The sequence below is a fragment of the Schistocerca piceifrons genome, chromosome 5, assembly GCF_021461385.2.
Source record: "Schistocerca piceifrons isolate TAMUIC-IGC-003096 chromosome 5, iqSchPice1.1, whole genome shotgun sequence".
Lineage (NCBI taxonomy): Eukaryota > Metazoa > Arthropoda > Insecta > Orthoptera > Acrididae > Schistocerca > Schistocerca piceifrons.
In genome coordinates, this window is record NC_060142.1 from 57,722,328 (window position 1) to 57,737,877 (window position 15,550).

Genomic DNA, 15,550 nt, shown 5'->3' on the forward strand with positions numbered 1-15,550 from the left:
GGGGAATTCACCTGTGTAAATCTTGTTGATCATAACCTAGTTATTGTAAGTCTCTACAGATCACCAAGTGGTGACATGTGTGTTTTCTTTGAGAAATTTGAATTAATAATGGAAAAGTTGTTAAAATCTAAATCAAACATTGCTTATCTGTGGGGACTTCAATATAGCAATGGGAAATGATTGTGAGCAAGACACAAAGTATTTTTTCAACCTCCTCAGAATGTTCAATCTACAGGGTGATTCAAAAAGAATACCACAACTTTAGGAATTTAAAACTCTGCAACGACAAAAGGCAGAGCTAAGCACTATCTGTCGGCGAATTAAGGGAGCTATAAAGTTTCATTTAGTTGTACATTTGTTCGCTTGAGGCGCTGTTGACTAGGCATCAGCGTCAGTTGATGCTAAGATGGCAAGCGCTCAACAGAAAGCTTTTTGTGTTATTGAGTACGGCAGAAGTGAATCAACGACAGTTGTTCAGCGTGCATTTCGAACGAAATATGGTATTAAACCTCCTGATAGGTGGTGTATTAAACATTGGTATAAACAGTTTACAGAGAATGGGTGTTTGTGCAAAGGGAAAAGTTCTGGACGGCCGAGAACGAGTGATGACAATGTAGCACGCATCCAGCAAGCATTTGTTCGCAGCCCAGGAAAATCGACTCACAGAACTAGCAGAGAGCTGCAAATTCCACAATCAACTGTATGGAGAGTCCTACGAAAAAGGTTAGTTATGAAACCTGAACGTCAACTACCCGAGGCGATGGATCGGCCGCCAGGCAGCCCGTGACAGAGCACTTCACACTGGCCTCCAAGAAGCCCTGATCTTACCCCCTGTGATTTTTTCTTATGGGGGTATGTTAAGGATATGGTGTTTCGGCCACCTCTCCCAGCCACCATTGATGATTTGAAACGAGAAATAACAGCAGCTATCCAAACTGTTACGCCTGATATGCTACAGAGAGTGTGGAACGAGTTGGAGTATCGGGTTGATATTGCTCGAGTGTCTGGAGGGGGCCATATTGAACATCTCTGAACTTGTTTTTGAGTGAAAAAAACCTTTTTAAATACTCTTTGTAATGATGTATAACAGAAGGTTATATTATGTTTCTTTCATTAAATACACATTTTTAAAGTTGTGGTATTCTTTTTGAATCACCCTGTATATTGTAGCAATAGAAATGCCACACGTGATGGAGTATGTATAGATAACATCATTGTTAACTTTGATAGGGTTTTGTACACTGTCAGTATTGTAGGTGGGGGATTTGTAGACCATGATCCAATACTCCTCACACTCAACCAAAACTAAACTGAAAGATTCCCCTCCAACACAGGTGCCAATGCTAAGGAAAAGGTAACATGGGTTAGAGAGCAGAAGGAAGAAGTAGTAAACCAGTTCATTCAGAAACTCGGAGATATTAAGTGGGACTGTATATACAACTGCCAAGTGGGAATAAATAAATCTGAAACTGCTTTTGAGAGCTTCATTAAAATTTATTTAGATTTGTGGTATTCTTGTTCTCCTCTTATAAAAATCAATCATAAAAGCCAACCTATAAAGAAAAACATTAAGTGGTACACAAATGAACTTACCAATATGAGGGAAAATATGTTATCGTTGTACCACATGTATAAAAATTCTCTTAAATATGGAATGGAGCAGAAAGATGAATTGTACAAAGCGAATCTTGAATGTAAGAGAACCTACAGAACTAAGCTTAGAATGGCAAAAAGAACAGCGTATGAAAGATACATTGAAGGGGCTCCTAATAAGTGCAAAGCTGCATGGAATATTGTTGCACAAGAGCACTGCAGGAATAATGAACAAAGAATAGCTCTTGACCCGGATAAAGTTAATCATTTTTTCATGGCCTCTGTAAGTGATCATGGAACAAAATTGAAACAACAAACACTAATGCAAGTGATCTACTTAAGCAACAACAGCCTGCAAACAATACCTTTAAGTGGAGGACAATCGCACCCACTGAGATTACAAAGGTAGTGGCAAAGTTTTCAAATTCCAAGAGCATAGACTACTCTTGATTTACAGAAAACTTTGCCATGTGTGCACCTTCCTACTAACAAAGTGTACTATCTTTGTCAATTGTGGACTTATAATCTTGGCATTCACAACATAGTGTCTGGCAAGGCCAATATGTATATGTGGGATGAAAGCACTGCTCGTAGAGGTTCACAGGAAGGTTATTGTTTGTTGAAATTTGTAAAATCTTTGGATTGTGATGTTAAGCACATCATACCTTATTCAGATTGTTGTTCTGGACAAAATCTCAATGTAAATATTGTCAAATACTGGATGCATATCATTTCTCATACACATATTGAAACAGTCCATTACAAATTCTTAAAACCTGGGCACAAGTTCAACGGGTGTGATCAAGATTTTGGTCATACTGAGAAACACAAGATGAATGAAATTCATGTCTCAGGATTGGGTAGACATCATTAAAAGGTCCAGCAAACAATTCACAGTTACCAAAATGAATCAGGCAGATTTTATAGCTATCGCTAACATGAAACTCTTGACCACGTCATCCGTTCGAGGAGATACTGAAGGGAATACATTTGCCTGGTGGTCAATTAGATGGATTCACATAAAAAAGGAATGTCCACTCATCATGCATTTTAAGATTTCTTTCAATGAGGATGTTGAATTTCATACAGCTGACTTCTCCAAACCACTTCGTGGGAGACCCCCACAGATTACACCAAATACACTGTAGGTGCTCGGTTAACCATAATGTTTGCAAAGTGGAAGAACCTGCAAGAGCTGAAATGCTTAATTCCCCCTATTCACCACGCTTTCTTTCATAATCTGAAGTATGAGGAACAATCTTCAAGTAAAAGCAGCTCAGGATGCCGAGGACTACAAGGAGGGGCAGGACAACATGGAGAGGCAGAACATCGTCATGATGAAGAAGAATGTGTTGATAGGACTAGGGAAGTAACAACAGGCACGGAAGATTTAGAAGATGTTGCTAGTGACATTCTGGACAGTGACTATGACTAAAAACTTACCCTATGTTATTTAAAGTGTTCAGGAGTGTAATAGTTACTGCATAATAAAATTATTAATGTGTTCACGTGCACCTGTATTATTTTTCCACTAAACCTTTTCCATATCAAAATAATATAAGTGATTTTAGGGGGTTGGGGGTTGATTTGGGGGAGGAGAACAAATTGCAAGGTCATTAGTCTCATTGGATTAGGGAAGGAAGTCTGTCATGCCCTTTCAAAGGAACCATCCTGGCATTTGCCTGAAGCGATTTAGGGAAATCACCGAAAACCTAAATCAGGATGGCTGGACATGGGATTGACCTGTCATCCTCCCAAATGCGAGTCCAGTCTGCTGACCACTGCACCACCTTGCTCGGTAGTGATTTTAGGCCCTTGGTTCACCCAGAATGGTGGTATGAACTTGTGTCATCTTTTGTCTGCAGAACACCAAAATTCTAGTAAAGTTATAATGTTGTGCCATAGAAACTGATTTTCTTATAACCAGGTGAACTTCAAAGCCATTTATCTCAAAAATACCTGAATCACACTTATATCACTTTGCTTCTAACCCCCTCAATTTCTTTCACAAAAGCTGATTTTTATAGTTGAACAGAAGGGCTCAAAGCTAAGCATGTTGGTTTCATTCAGAGTAAGAGAAAGAAAAACCACCTTTGTTATCTGAAGAACAGGAGACTTGAGCACCTGTTTTCTACATCTACATCCATACTCTGCAAACCACTGCGAAATGCACTGCAGGGGATACATCCCATTGTACCAATTAGGGTGTCTTCCCACTCCATTCATGTATCGAGTGCAGGAAGAATGACTGAATGCCTCTGTTCTTGCTGTAGTTGTTCTAATCTTATCCTCATGATCCCTATGTGAGTGATACATAAGGGATTGGAGTATATTCCTAGGGTCATTATTAAAAATTAGTTCTTGAAACTGTTAGTAGACTTTCTCGGGGTAGTTTATGTCTATCTTCAAGAATCTGCCAGTTCAGTTTCTTCAGTATATCTGTGTCACTCTCCCATGGTTCAAACAAACCTGTAATCATTCATGCTGCCCTTGTACGTATACGTTCAATATCCCCTGGTATGGGTCCCACGCACTTGAGCAATATTGTAGACTTGGTTGCACGAGTGATTTGTAAGCAATCTCAATTTTAGATTGATTGTACTTCCCCAGTATTCTACCAACAAACCAGACTGACACCTGCTTTACCCACAACTGAGCCTATGTGATATTCCATTTCAAATTCCTACAAAGTGTTACACTCAGGTATTTATATCAGTTGGTCAATTCCAACTGAGACTCATTGATATTATAGTTATAGGATACGACATTTTTTGCATTTTGTGAAGTGCACAGTTTTACACCTTTGAACGTTTAAAGCAAGTTGCCATCAACATCTGACTGAATATTTATGCAGCTTCTTTCAGACAGAACTTCAGTATAGATAATCACATCATCTGCAAAAGGTCTGCAAGTCATTAATATATAACACAAACAGCAAGGGTCCCAACATATTTCCTGGGGCACACGTGAAGTTACTTCTACATCTGATGACGACTTTCCATCCAAGATAACATGCTGTGTCCCCTCTACTGACAAGTCCTCAATCTAGTCACAAATTTCACTTGATATCACGTGTTCATACTTTTGACAATAAGCATATGTTTGGTACTGAGTCAAATGCTTTTCAGAAATCAAGAAATATTGCATCTACCTGATTACCTTGTTCCAAAGCTTTCAGTATGTCATGTGAGAAGAGGGCAAGTTGGATTTCACATGATCATTGTTTTCTGAATCCATGCTGGTTGGCATGGATGAGGTCATTCTGTTCATGTGCTTTTTTCTGAGAACTCGGTGTGGGTTTTTGTTCAAGGGCCTACAATAGATTACAGTTAGAAGAGGGACTAACTCAGCCGTGAATTCAGTACAGGATCCAATAGGGATTCCATCAGGCCCTGGAGCTTTTTTCAATTTTAATGATTTCAGCTGTTTCTCAACAATGTCCCTCATAATTATGTCACTCATCTTTTCAGTGGTCTGAAGGTATCACACATTGCTCTCTTGTTGCTATTAGCAGATTTGTTCCAGGAACATTCAATATTTGCATGTTATTCACTTAGTTTAGTGCTGTACACATACTGGAAATGCAACACCAATGACCTGGAAACCTAGTCATGAACCACACTGCCAAAAAACATCAGTGATAAAAGTGAGAAAAGAAATGACTTAAAGCTGAAATTATAAAGCTAAGATTTCATATGTATTGATAATGATCTGCACTGCCAGTTATTGTTGAGAAGACTGGACTCTTGAGATCCTACAATTTGTTACCATAATGGTTATTGAGCACTAAATGACGTTTCTGTGTCAGATATTTACTCTTTAACTATTTCGGTGGAAACCTTTGTGTGTGCCGATCTGACTTTTTTTCTGAGCGTGGTCTAAAAAGAGTTAAACAAAACATAGTATTACTAAACTGCTATGGGAGAGAAGCTTTGTGAATTCTGATGCAATAAGCAGGAAAGTAAATGTCTGTGTTATGCAACACACATTCAAGGTGGCACAAGAAGAGGACTCAAAAAAAAAAAAAAAAAAATGGAATCATAATTTACACATCGTAGCAATAGATGGATTGTATAAAATCACTAGTTATTCCATAGCTTGAGAGTACATATCATAATGGAACAGAATGAATCTTTATTTTGTTAGCACTCTGGAAAGAAAGTAAAGAAATTTGGAGAAAAACAAAGCATCACTGCAAGAATCAACAGACTAATATATCGTTTGCCATAGGAGTATTGGAAATTGCTGAACTGTTATCCACAAAAGTAAATATGTAGTAAGTTTTTAGTTCACTTCCCATGATACCAAAACCTGATTATAATACCAAGAGCGTGGCTATATTTATTTGGAAGCTCATGCAGATACCTCATCTGAGAATTACCCCAGTGCAGCCAGAAAGTAGTGCACCAAGTGATCATCCAGATGATAAGCCACTTTGTTACATTTGTGGTGTATATTGTGAGTAGACATAACACAAAAATGCATCTAATGGCTTCAGCCCATATTAAATCACATATGGAAGGAAGATATTCACCTTTGGACCTTGCACTAATGATGAACGCATTAAGGAAATAGCGTGTACGCTAAAGGAGCCATCGACGGAGTTAAATAATCAGTCCTTTGTACAGCAAGCAAAACAATACATTTGATAAACACACACCACATTATCAAGTTGGAGGGCTTCCCTATATGAGCAATCCACAAGTTGAAAAAGCAGTAGGTTAAAAAGTATTAAAAGTTTGACACTGGTTCATATATAATCCTGGAAGAGTTGTCACCAAACACTTTTAAGCTATAGCACTCTTGTATGTTCAATTGCAATTCTCATCACTTATGTAAAATAATTTTTGAGCAAGAAGCTTTTCTCTAAAACTGGATGATGACAATGGTGATGCTGGTGATGAACCAAGGAGCAACCACCTGTTGCTCAATCTAAGAATCTAATTTCACCATGTTACAGTCCATGCTTCAAGACAAAGGATCCACAATGCACCGGAAGAATCAACTCCTGGCTCCTGTGCCACAGTCTCTATGGATACGTAATGACACAGCATCGAACACGTAACATTAATGAGTCTCCCCTTCTCATCCCATCCGGTAAGTCTCCGCTGACACAGGATTCTGGACCACTTTTCCGAACTGTACCCTTTTCCCAAACCTCTCCAGTCCTTGTCCCTCACTACTCTTACTTCCCCTTCAACTCTTCTGCTGGAAGAAGGAGCCACTGGCTCTGAAAGCTTGCATAAGTTAACCCTTTGCGTGTGTGTGTTTTCTTGTGCTGCCACTTGGCGAGTGGATTTTATCATCTATCCAATTACATTATATTGACATAATATTTATTGTCAGCTATGTGTTGTGCTGCAGTCAATTTGCAGTTTTATGCAGATTGCGTGGGTGAAAATGATTTTTATTCCCATGGGTTACTGCAAGAGAGTATTCTGTATTGTGTTCATTGTTTAACCATAGTGCACATAAATAATTAAGTTTTAATTGATGCTATAGTAGTGTATTAGATTGAACACAATAGAAGTACTCCTACAAAAACACAGATGTGTTGCTTTAATGAAGGTGATACTTCCAATGAGTAATACCAAACTTGTGCTCTAGTACAATTCAAGTGAAACTTAGCAACTAACACTGAAACACATTAATGAAATAATAATTTAATTGCTGACTACCTCATGTTCCTAAAAGTGGTTCAAATAGTGCTTGAGATGTGTGGTACTGCATCTACATCTACATCCATACTCCACAAGCCACCTACTAGTGTGTGGCGGAGGGTACCTTGAGTACCTCAATCGGTTCTCCTTTCTATTTCAGTCTCATATTGTTTGTGGAAAGAAGGATTGTTGGTATGCCTCTTTGTGGGCTCTAATCTCTCTGATTTTACCCTCATGGTCTCTTCGCGAGATATACGTAGGAGGGAGCAATATACTGCTTGACTCCTCGGTGAAGGTATGTTCTCGAAACTTCAACAAAAGCCCGTACCAAGCTACTGAGTGTCTCTCCTGCAGAGTCTTCCACTGAAGTTTATCTATCATCTACGTAATGCTTTCACGATTACTAAATGATGCTGTAATGAAGCGCGCTGCTCTCTGTTGGATCTTTTCTCTCTCTTCTATCAACCCTATCTGGTACGGAGCCCACACTGGTGCGCAGTATTCAAGCAGTGGGCGAACAAGTGGTACTGTAACCTAACTTCCTTTGTTTTCGGATTGCATTTCCTTAGCATTCTTCCAATGAATCTCAGTCTGGCATCTGCTTTACTGACAGTCAACTTTATATGATCATTCCATTTTAAATCACTCCTAATGCGTACTCCCAGATAATTTAGGGAATTAACTGCTTCCAGTTGCTGACCTGCTATATTGTAGCTAAATGATAAGCGATCTTTCTTTCTATGTATTCGCAGCACATTACACTTGTCTACATTGAGATTCAATTGCCATTCCCTGCACCATGCGTCAATTCGCTGCAGATCCTCCTCCATTTCAGTACAATTTTCCATTGTTACAACCTCTCGATATACCACAGCATCATCTGCAAAATGCCTCAGTGAACTTCCGATGTTATCCAGAAGGTCATTTATATATATTGTGAATAGCAATGGTCCTACGACACTCCCCTACGGCACACCTGAGCTTACTCTTACTTCGGAAGACTTCTCTCCATTGAGAATGACATGCTGCGTTCTGTTATCTAGGAACACTTCAATCCAATCACACAATTGGTCTGATAGTCCATAAGCTCTTACTTTGTTCATTAAACGACTGTGAGGAACTGTATCGAACGCCTTGCGGAAGTCAAGAAACACGCCATCTACCTGGGAACCCGTGTCTATGGCCCTCTGAGTCTTGTGGACAAATAGCAGAGCTGGGTTTCACACGATCGTTTTTTTTGAAACCCATGCTGATTCCTTCAGAGTAGATTTCTAGTCTCCAGAAAAGTCATTATACTCGAACATAATACGTGTTCCAAAATTCTACAACTGATCGACATTAGAGATATAGGTCTATAGTTCTGCACATCTGTTCGACGTCCCTTCTTGAAACCGGGGATGATACGTGCCCTTTTCCAATCCTTTGGAACGCTACGCTCTTCTAGAGACCTACGGTACACCGCTGCAAGAAGGGGGCAAGTTCCTTCGCATACTCTGTGTAAAATTGAATTGGTCTAAACAGCTTTTGCAGAACCTACTGCCAACTGCCTTTAAGCTAAATGACACATTTACTACAATTTTAATGTACATTCTTATAACTTATATGCTCACTTTAAATCAACAACACATGCCCAAATGCCCCCCCATGAACCATGGACCTTGCCGTTGGTGGGGAGGCTTGCGTGCCTCAGCGATACAGATGGCCGTACCGTAGGTGCAACCACAATGGAGGGGTATCTGTTGAGAGGCCAGACAAACATGTGGTTCCTGAAGAGGGGCAGCAGCCTTTTCAGTAGTTGCAGGGGCAACAGTCTGGATGATTGACTGATCTGGCCTTGTAACATTAACCAAAACGGCCTTGCTGTGCTGGTACTGCGAACGGCTGAAAGCAAGGGGAAACTACAGCCGTAATTTCTCCCGAGGACATGCAGCTTTACTGTATGATTAAATGATGATGGCGTTCTCTTGGGTAAAATATTCCGGAGGTAAAATAGTCCCCCATTCGGATCTCCGGGCGGGGACTACTCAAGAGGACGTTGTTATCAGGAGAAAGAAAACTGGCATTCTACGGATCGGAGCGTGGAATGTCAGATCCCTTAATCGGGCAGGTAGGTTAGAAAATTTAAAAAGGGAAATGGATAGGTTAAAGTTAGATATAGTGGGAATTAGTGAAGTTCGGTGGCAGGAGGAACAAGACTTTTGGTCACCTGATTGCAGGGTTATAAATACAAAATCAAATAGGGGTAATGCAGGAGTAGGTTTAATAATGAATAAAAAATAGGAGTGCGGGTTAGCTACTACAAACAGCATAGTGAACACATTATTGTGGCCAAGATAGACACAAAGCCCATGCCTACTACAGTAGTACAAGTTTATATGCCAACTAGCTCTGCAGATGATGATGAAATGTATGACGAGATAAAAGAAATTATTCAGGTAGTGAAGGGAGACGAAAATTTAATAATCATGGGTGACTGGAATTCGTCAGTAGGAAAAGGGAGAGAAGGAAACATAGTAGGTGAATATGGATTGGGGAGAAGAAATGAAAGAGGAAGCCGCCTTGTAGAATTTTGCACAGAGCATTAATCATAGCTAACACTTGGTTCAAGAATCATGAAAGAAGGTTGTATACCTGGAAGAATCCTGGAGATACTAAAAGGTATCAGATAGATTACATAATGGTAAGACAGAGAGTTAGGAACCAGGTTTTAAATTGTAAGACATTTCCAGGGGCAGATGTGGATTCTGACCACAATCTATTGGTTATGAACTGCAGATTGAAACTGAAGAAACTGCAAAAAGGCGGAAATTTAAGGAGATGGGACCTGGATAAACTGAAAGAGCCAGAGGTTGTACAGAGTTTCAGAGAGAGCATAAGGGAACAATTGACAGGAATGGGGGAAAGAAATACAGTAGAAGAAGAATGGGTAGCTCTGAGGGATGAAGTAGTGAAGGCAGCAGACGATCAAGTAGGTAAAAAGACGAGGGCTAATAGAAATCCTTGGGTAAAAGAAGAAATATTGAATTTAGTTGATGAAAGGAGAAAATATAAAAATGCAGTAAATGAAGCAGGCAAAAAGGAATACAAACGTCTCAAAAATGAGATCGACAGGAAGTGCAAAATGGCTAAGCAGGGATGGCTAGAGGACAAATGTAAGGATGTAGAGGCTTGTCTCACTAGGGGTAAGATAGATACTGCCTACAGGAAAATTAAAGAGACCTTTGGAGAGAAGAGAACCACTTGTATGAATATCAAGAGCTCAGATGGCAACCCAGTTCTAAGCAAAGAAGGGAAGGCAGAAAGGTGGAAGGAGTATATAGAGGGTTTATACAAGGGCGATGTACTTGAGGACAATATTATGGAAATGGAAGAGGATGTAGATGAAGATGAAATGGGAGATAAGATACTGCGTGAAGAGTTTGACAGAGCACTGAAAGACCTGAGTCGAAACAAGGCCCCGGGAGTAGACAACATTCCATTAGAACTACTGATGGCCTTGGGAGAGCCAGTCATGACAAAACTCTACCATCTGGTGAGCAAGATGTATGAGACAGGCGAAATACCCACAGATGTAGATGTAGATGTAGACTTCAAGAAAAATATAATAATTCCAATCCTAAAGAAAGCAGGTGTTGACAGATGTGAAAATTACCAAACTATCAGTTTAATAAGTCACAGCTGCAAAATACTAACGCGAATTCTTTACAGACGAATGGAAAAACTGGTAGAAGCGGACCTCGGGGAAGATCAGTTTGGATTCCGTAGAAATGTTGGAACACGTGAGGCAATACTAACCTTACGACTTATCTTAGAAGAAAGATTAAGAAAAGGCAAACCTATGTTTCTAGCATTTGTAGACTTAGAGAAAGCTTTTGACAACGTTAACTGGAATACTCTCTTTCAAATTCTGAAGGTGGCAGGGGTAAAATACAGGGAACGAAAGGCTATTTACAATTTGTACAGAAACCAGATGGCAGTTGTAATAGTCGAGGGCCATGAAAGGGAAGCAGTGGTTGGGAAGGGAGTGAGACAGGGCTGTAGCCTCTCCCCGATGTTATTCAATCTGTATATTGAGCAAGCAGTAAAGAAAACAAAAGAAAAATATGGAGTAGGTATTAAAATCCATGGAGAAGAAATAAAAACTTTGAGGTTCGCCGATGACATTGTAATTCTGTCAGAGACAGCAAAGGACTTGGAAGAGCAGTTGAACGGAATGGACAGTGTCTTGAAAGGAGGATATAAGATGAACATCAACAAAAGCAAAACGAGGATAATGGAATGTAGTCAAATTAAATCGGGTGATGCTGAGGGGATCAGATTAGGAAATGAGACACTTAAAGTAGTAAAGGAGTTTTGCTATTTAGGGAGTAAAATAACTGATGATGGTCGAAGTAGAGAGGATATAAAATGTAGACTGGCAATGGCAAGGAAATCGTTTCTGAAGAAGAGAAATTTGTTAACATCGAGTATAGATTTAAGTGTCAGGAAGTCGTTTCTGAAAGTATTTGTATGGAGTGTAGTCATGTATGGAAGTGAAACATGGACGATAACCAGTTTGGACAAGAAGAGAATAGAAGCTTTCGAAATGTGGTGCTACAGAAGAATGCTGAAGATAAGGTGGGTAGATCACGTAACTAATGAGGAGGTATTGAATAGGATTGGGGAGAAGAGAAGTTTGTGGCACAACTTGACTAGAAGAAGGGATCGGTTGGTAGGACATGTTTTGAGGCATCAAGGGATCACAAATTTAGCATTGGAGGGCAGCATGGAGGGTAAAAATCGTAGAGGGAGACCAAGAGATCAATACACTAAGCAGATTCAGAAGGATGTAGGTTGCAGTAGGTACTGGGAGATGAAGAAGCTTGCACAGGATAGAGTAGCATGGAGAGCTGCATCAAACCAGTCTCAGGACTGAAGACCACAACAACAACAACAAACATGCCCAAATGACTTTTATAATTCTGAGGAACATGTTTGCCCAAGAATTTGAACACATCTGTCAATCATTTGTTAAACTGTGTCATAATGGTATAATTTACTCCTTTGATTTATCTTATGCTATAACATTCAGAACTAAGAAATTTAATATGCTTTTACTACCTCAGATTAAATAGTAGTTGATTTACTAGTAATGGTAGATGGGTAGGTCAGAAAATAAAAGATATAGAATCAAAAAGGGAGTAAAGAAAGCAATAGTTACCAAGAAAAAATGCCGAGACCACAGAAATTAATGTAAATTAAGGCCAGGTGGCTGGCAAGAACCAAGGACATGTTGTGATGCCTGACCTCGCCTGAGGAGTTATGAGAAGCTAATGTTTGGAGGAAGACTCCAGATGGCACACATGGTGAAACAGGTACTGACATCGTGTCTCTCTGTTTTAGAGCATGCTCTGCAAGAGGATGTTGTGTGTTTCCCGTGCACACTCTCAGTCTATGTCCATTCATCCTGACTGATAACTTGGTGGTAGCCATATCGAAGTAAAATGACGAACAGTGTTTACATATCAGCTAGTACACGACGTGTGTTGTTTTACAGGTGGTTCTCCCTTTGACAGTGTATGTTTTGCCAGTTACAGTGCTCGTATAGTTGGTGGTAGAAGGGTGCAGAGGGCAAGCTGTAAAACAGGGATGGTCACTGGGGCAGGAGTCATAGGGTAGGGAAATGGGTGCAAGAGGACCATAGGGCCTGACCAGGATATTGCAGAGATTGGGAGAAGGGGGCGAGGGGGGGGGGGAGAAGTAAATGAAAAGCTATTATAGATGTGTTGCAAGATTCTAGGAAGTGACAGCCTTACTGAAATAACTGATTAATGACAAGGCCAGAATAATACTGAGAGACAAAAGGTGTACTCTTAAGCAACTTTTTGTAGGGCCCAGCAGGATTGGATGTGATGGTCCAGGAAATCTGCTTTTGAATTAGGCTAGCTGTGTAATTACATCAAGTGATGGCTGAGATGAGAATGGTGGTGTATTGTCTCGAATGCTAAGGCCGTATGGGAGGCAATGTCCGACATGGAAAGTATGGCTACTGTCAAAATGTAAGTACCATTGTTTGTTAGTAGGTTTTGACGCTTGGTGAGGATGAGCTCAACATCAAGGAAAGTGGCATGTGATTCAAAACAGGACTATGTGAAATTTAACTGGGAGAATGTATTTAGAGATACCAAAAATTTTAACAGGTCAGTCTGATGGTGTGTCCATATGGCAAAGATGTCATCTATTTATCTGAACCAAACCACGGGCTGAAGCTGTAAAGGTCCCATGAAATCCCCCTCCAAGCGAGCAATGAGAAGGCTGGCACAGGAAGGAGACGTCTTGCTTTCCATGGCTGTGCCCATCATCTGTTTGTATGAGATCTGTTAAAAAAATTCCAGAACTTTGTCCACAAAATTTTTCTGCACTTACCTTTTACTTATTGTATATAGTCTCCTTTGAAATACTCTCCTCCACATTTGTTACACTGCTCCCAATGCCGTTTTCACTTCTGGAAGCAGTATTGGTACGCCTCTTGCTGGATCACTTGAAGCGCTATGTGTGAATTTTCTTTTATCTCGTCCGACACAAATCTTCGTCCTTTCAATGGAATTTTCAACTTTGAGAATAACAAAAAGTCTGCAGGGGTCAGGTCTGGAGAGTATGAAGGATGAGGCAACACAGTGATTTTGTTTTTTGTGGGATAGTCGTGCACCATGATCTTGACTCATGAGCCATAGGATGAACTTGGTGGCAACACAAAGCATTCCAACACGCTGTGTCAGGATTTCATGACATGATCCAACTAAAATATTACATTCTTCTGCAATCTCTTGGACATTTGGTCTTCGATTGCCATGCACAACTTCGATGACATTCCTGTCATGAGCATCGTCAGTAGACGTCGAAGGGTATCCTAGATGACAATCATCTTTAACTTCTGTCCAGTCATTTTTAAACCGTGTGAACCATTCATATAACATTGAGTATGGCTGAATTTTTTGAACAGACCTCATAAGTTTGCCCCTCAAAGGTAAAATAGTTGTTTGTGAGCATAAAGTTGATTAAGGTGAGCAGGAAGGACATCAAAGATTTTGAATCAGATGGGCACTGGCTGAGGTACTGTTCAGTGGCAGATATGCCATTTATTTGGGGGAGGCTAGTATAGAGGAAGATGGCATCAATGGTGACAAGCAAGGTGTGCGATGGGAGTGGAACGGGCACATATTTTTGATGATCTAGGAAATGATTTGCATGTTTAATATAGACAGAAGTCTTTGTACTATAGGTTGCAGGCATTGATCAACTAGGGCAGATACACATTCAGTGGGTGCTTTGAACCCAGCAACTATCGGAGGTCGTGGTCATGTTTTGGGTGGAGTAAGAAGTTCTATGTATTGAGGTGTCAGTCCTAGTAAGAAACCTGAGGATTCAAGGAGATGCTGTAGGTCAGTTTGTATCACAGCAATGAGCTCTTGATGGCAGGTTCTGTAGGTAGATGTGTCGGACAGCTGATGAAATGAGGTCTGTTCTGCCCACCACACCTACAATAGTTTTTCATCACCCTCTCCCCAATGTATATGTATCAGAGAGCTGATTAAATGTGGTCCATTCTGCCCACCGCACCTAGAATACCTTTTCATCGTCCCCCCCCTCCCCTCCCACAATATCATCCTAGTTGACCCCATGCTCCTCCTGCATCCATTTTCCTATCCTATGGCTCCTACCACTGTGAGTGTCCTGACTTTAATACTTGCCCTATGCACCCTCCTAACACCGTACCAGCCCTGTAACTATCAAAACATATACTATCAAAGGTAGAGCCACCTGTGAAACATGTCATGTACTAGCTGTTATGTAAACACTGTTCGTCCTTTTACACTGGTGTGATTACCACCAAGTTATCAGTCAGGATGAATGACAGAAACAGTGTGTGTACACTGGCAACATAAATATTCTTTTGCAGAGCATGCTCTACACAAAAGTTGTGGCCTTGGTGCCTGTTTCATCACACATGCCATCTGGATTCTTCCCCCAGACACTAGCTTCTCAGAACCCCTTAGGTGGGAATTGGCATTACAACATATTCTTGGTTCTCGGACCCACCTGGCCTAAATTTTTGTTAATTTCTTTGGTTTCAGAATTTATTTTCAGTAACGTTTGCTTTCTTCACTCTCTTTCAGTTTTCTGTATCTTTCATTTTCCGGTGTGTGTATTTTTCTCTTCCCCTCCACTCTTGCACAATGTTTTGTCAGTAATCTTTGTCTTGCTTATTACTTTATCTTTTACCTATAAGCTAGCTGGTTTTCAAACCTCATGTGGAG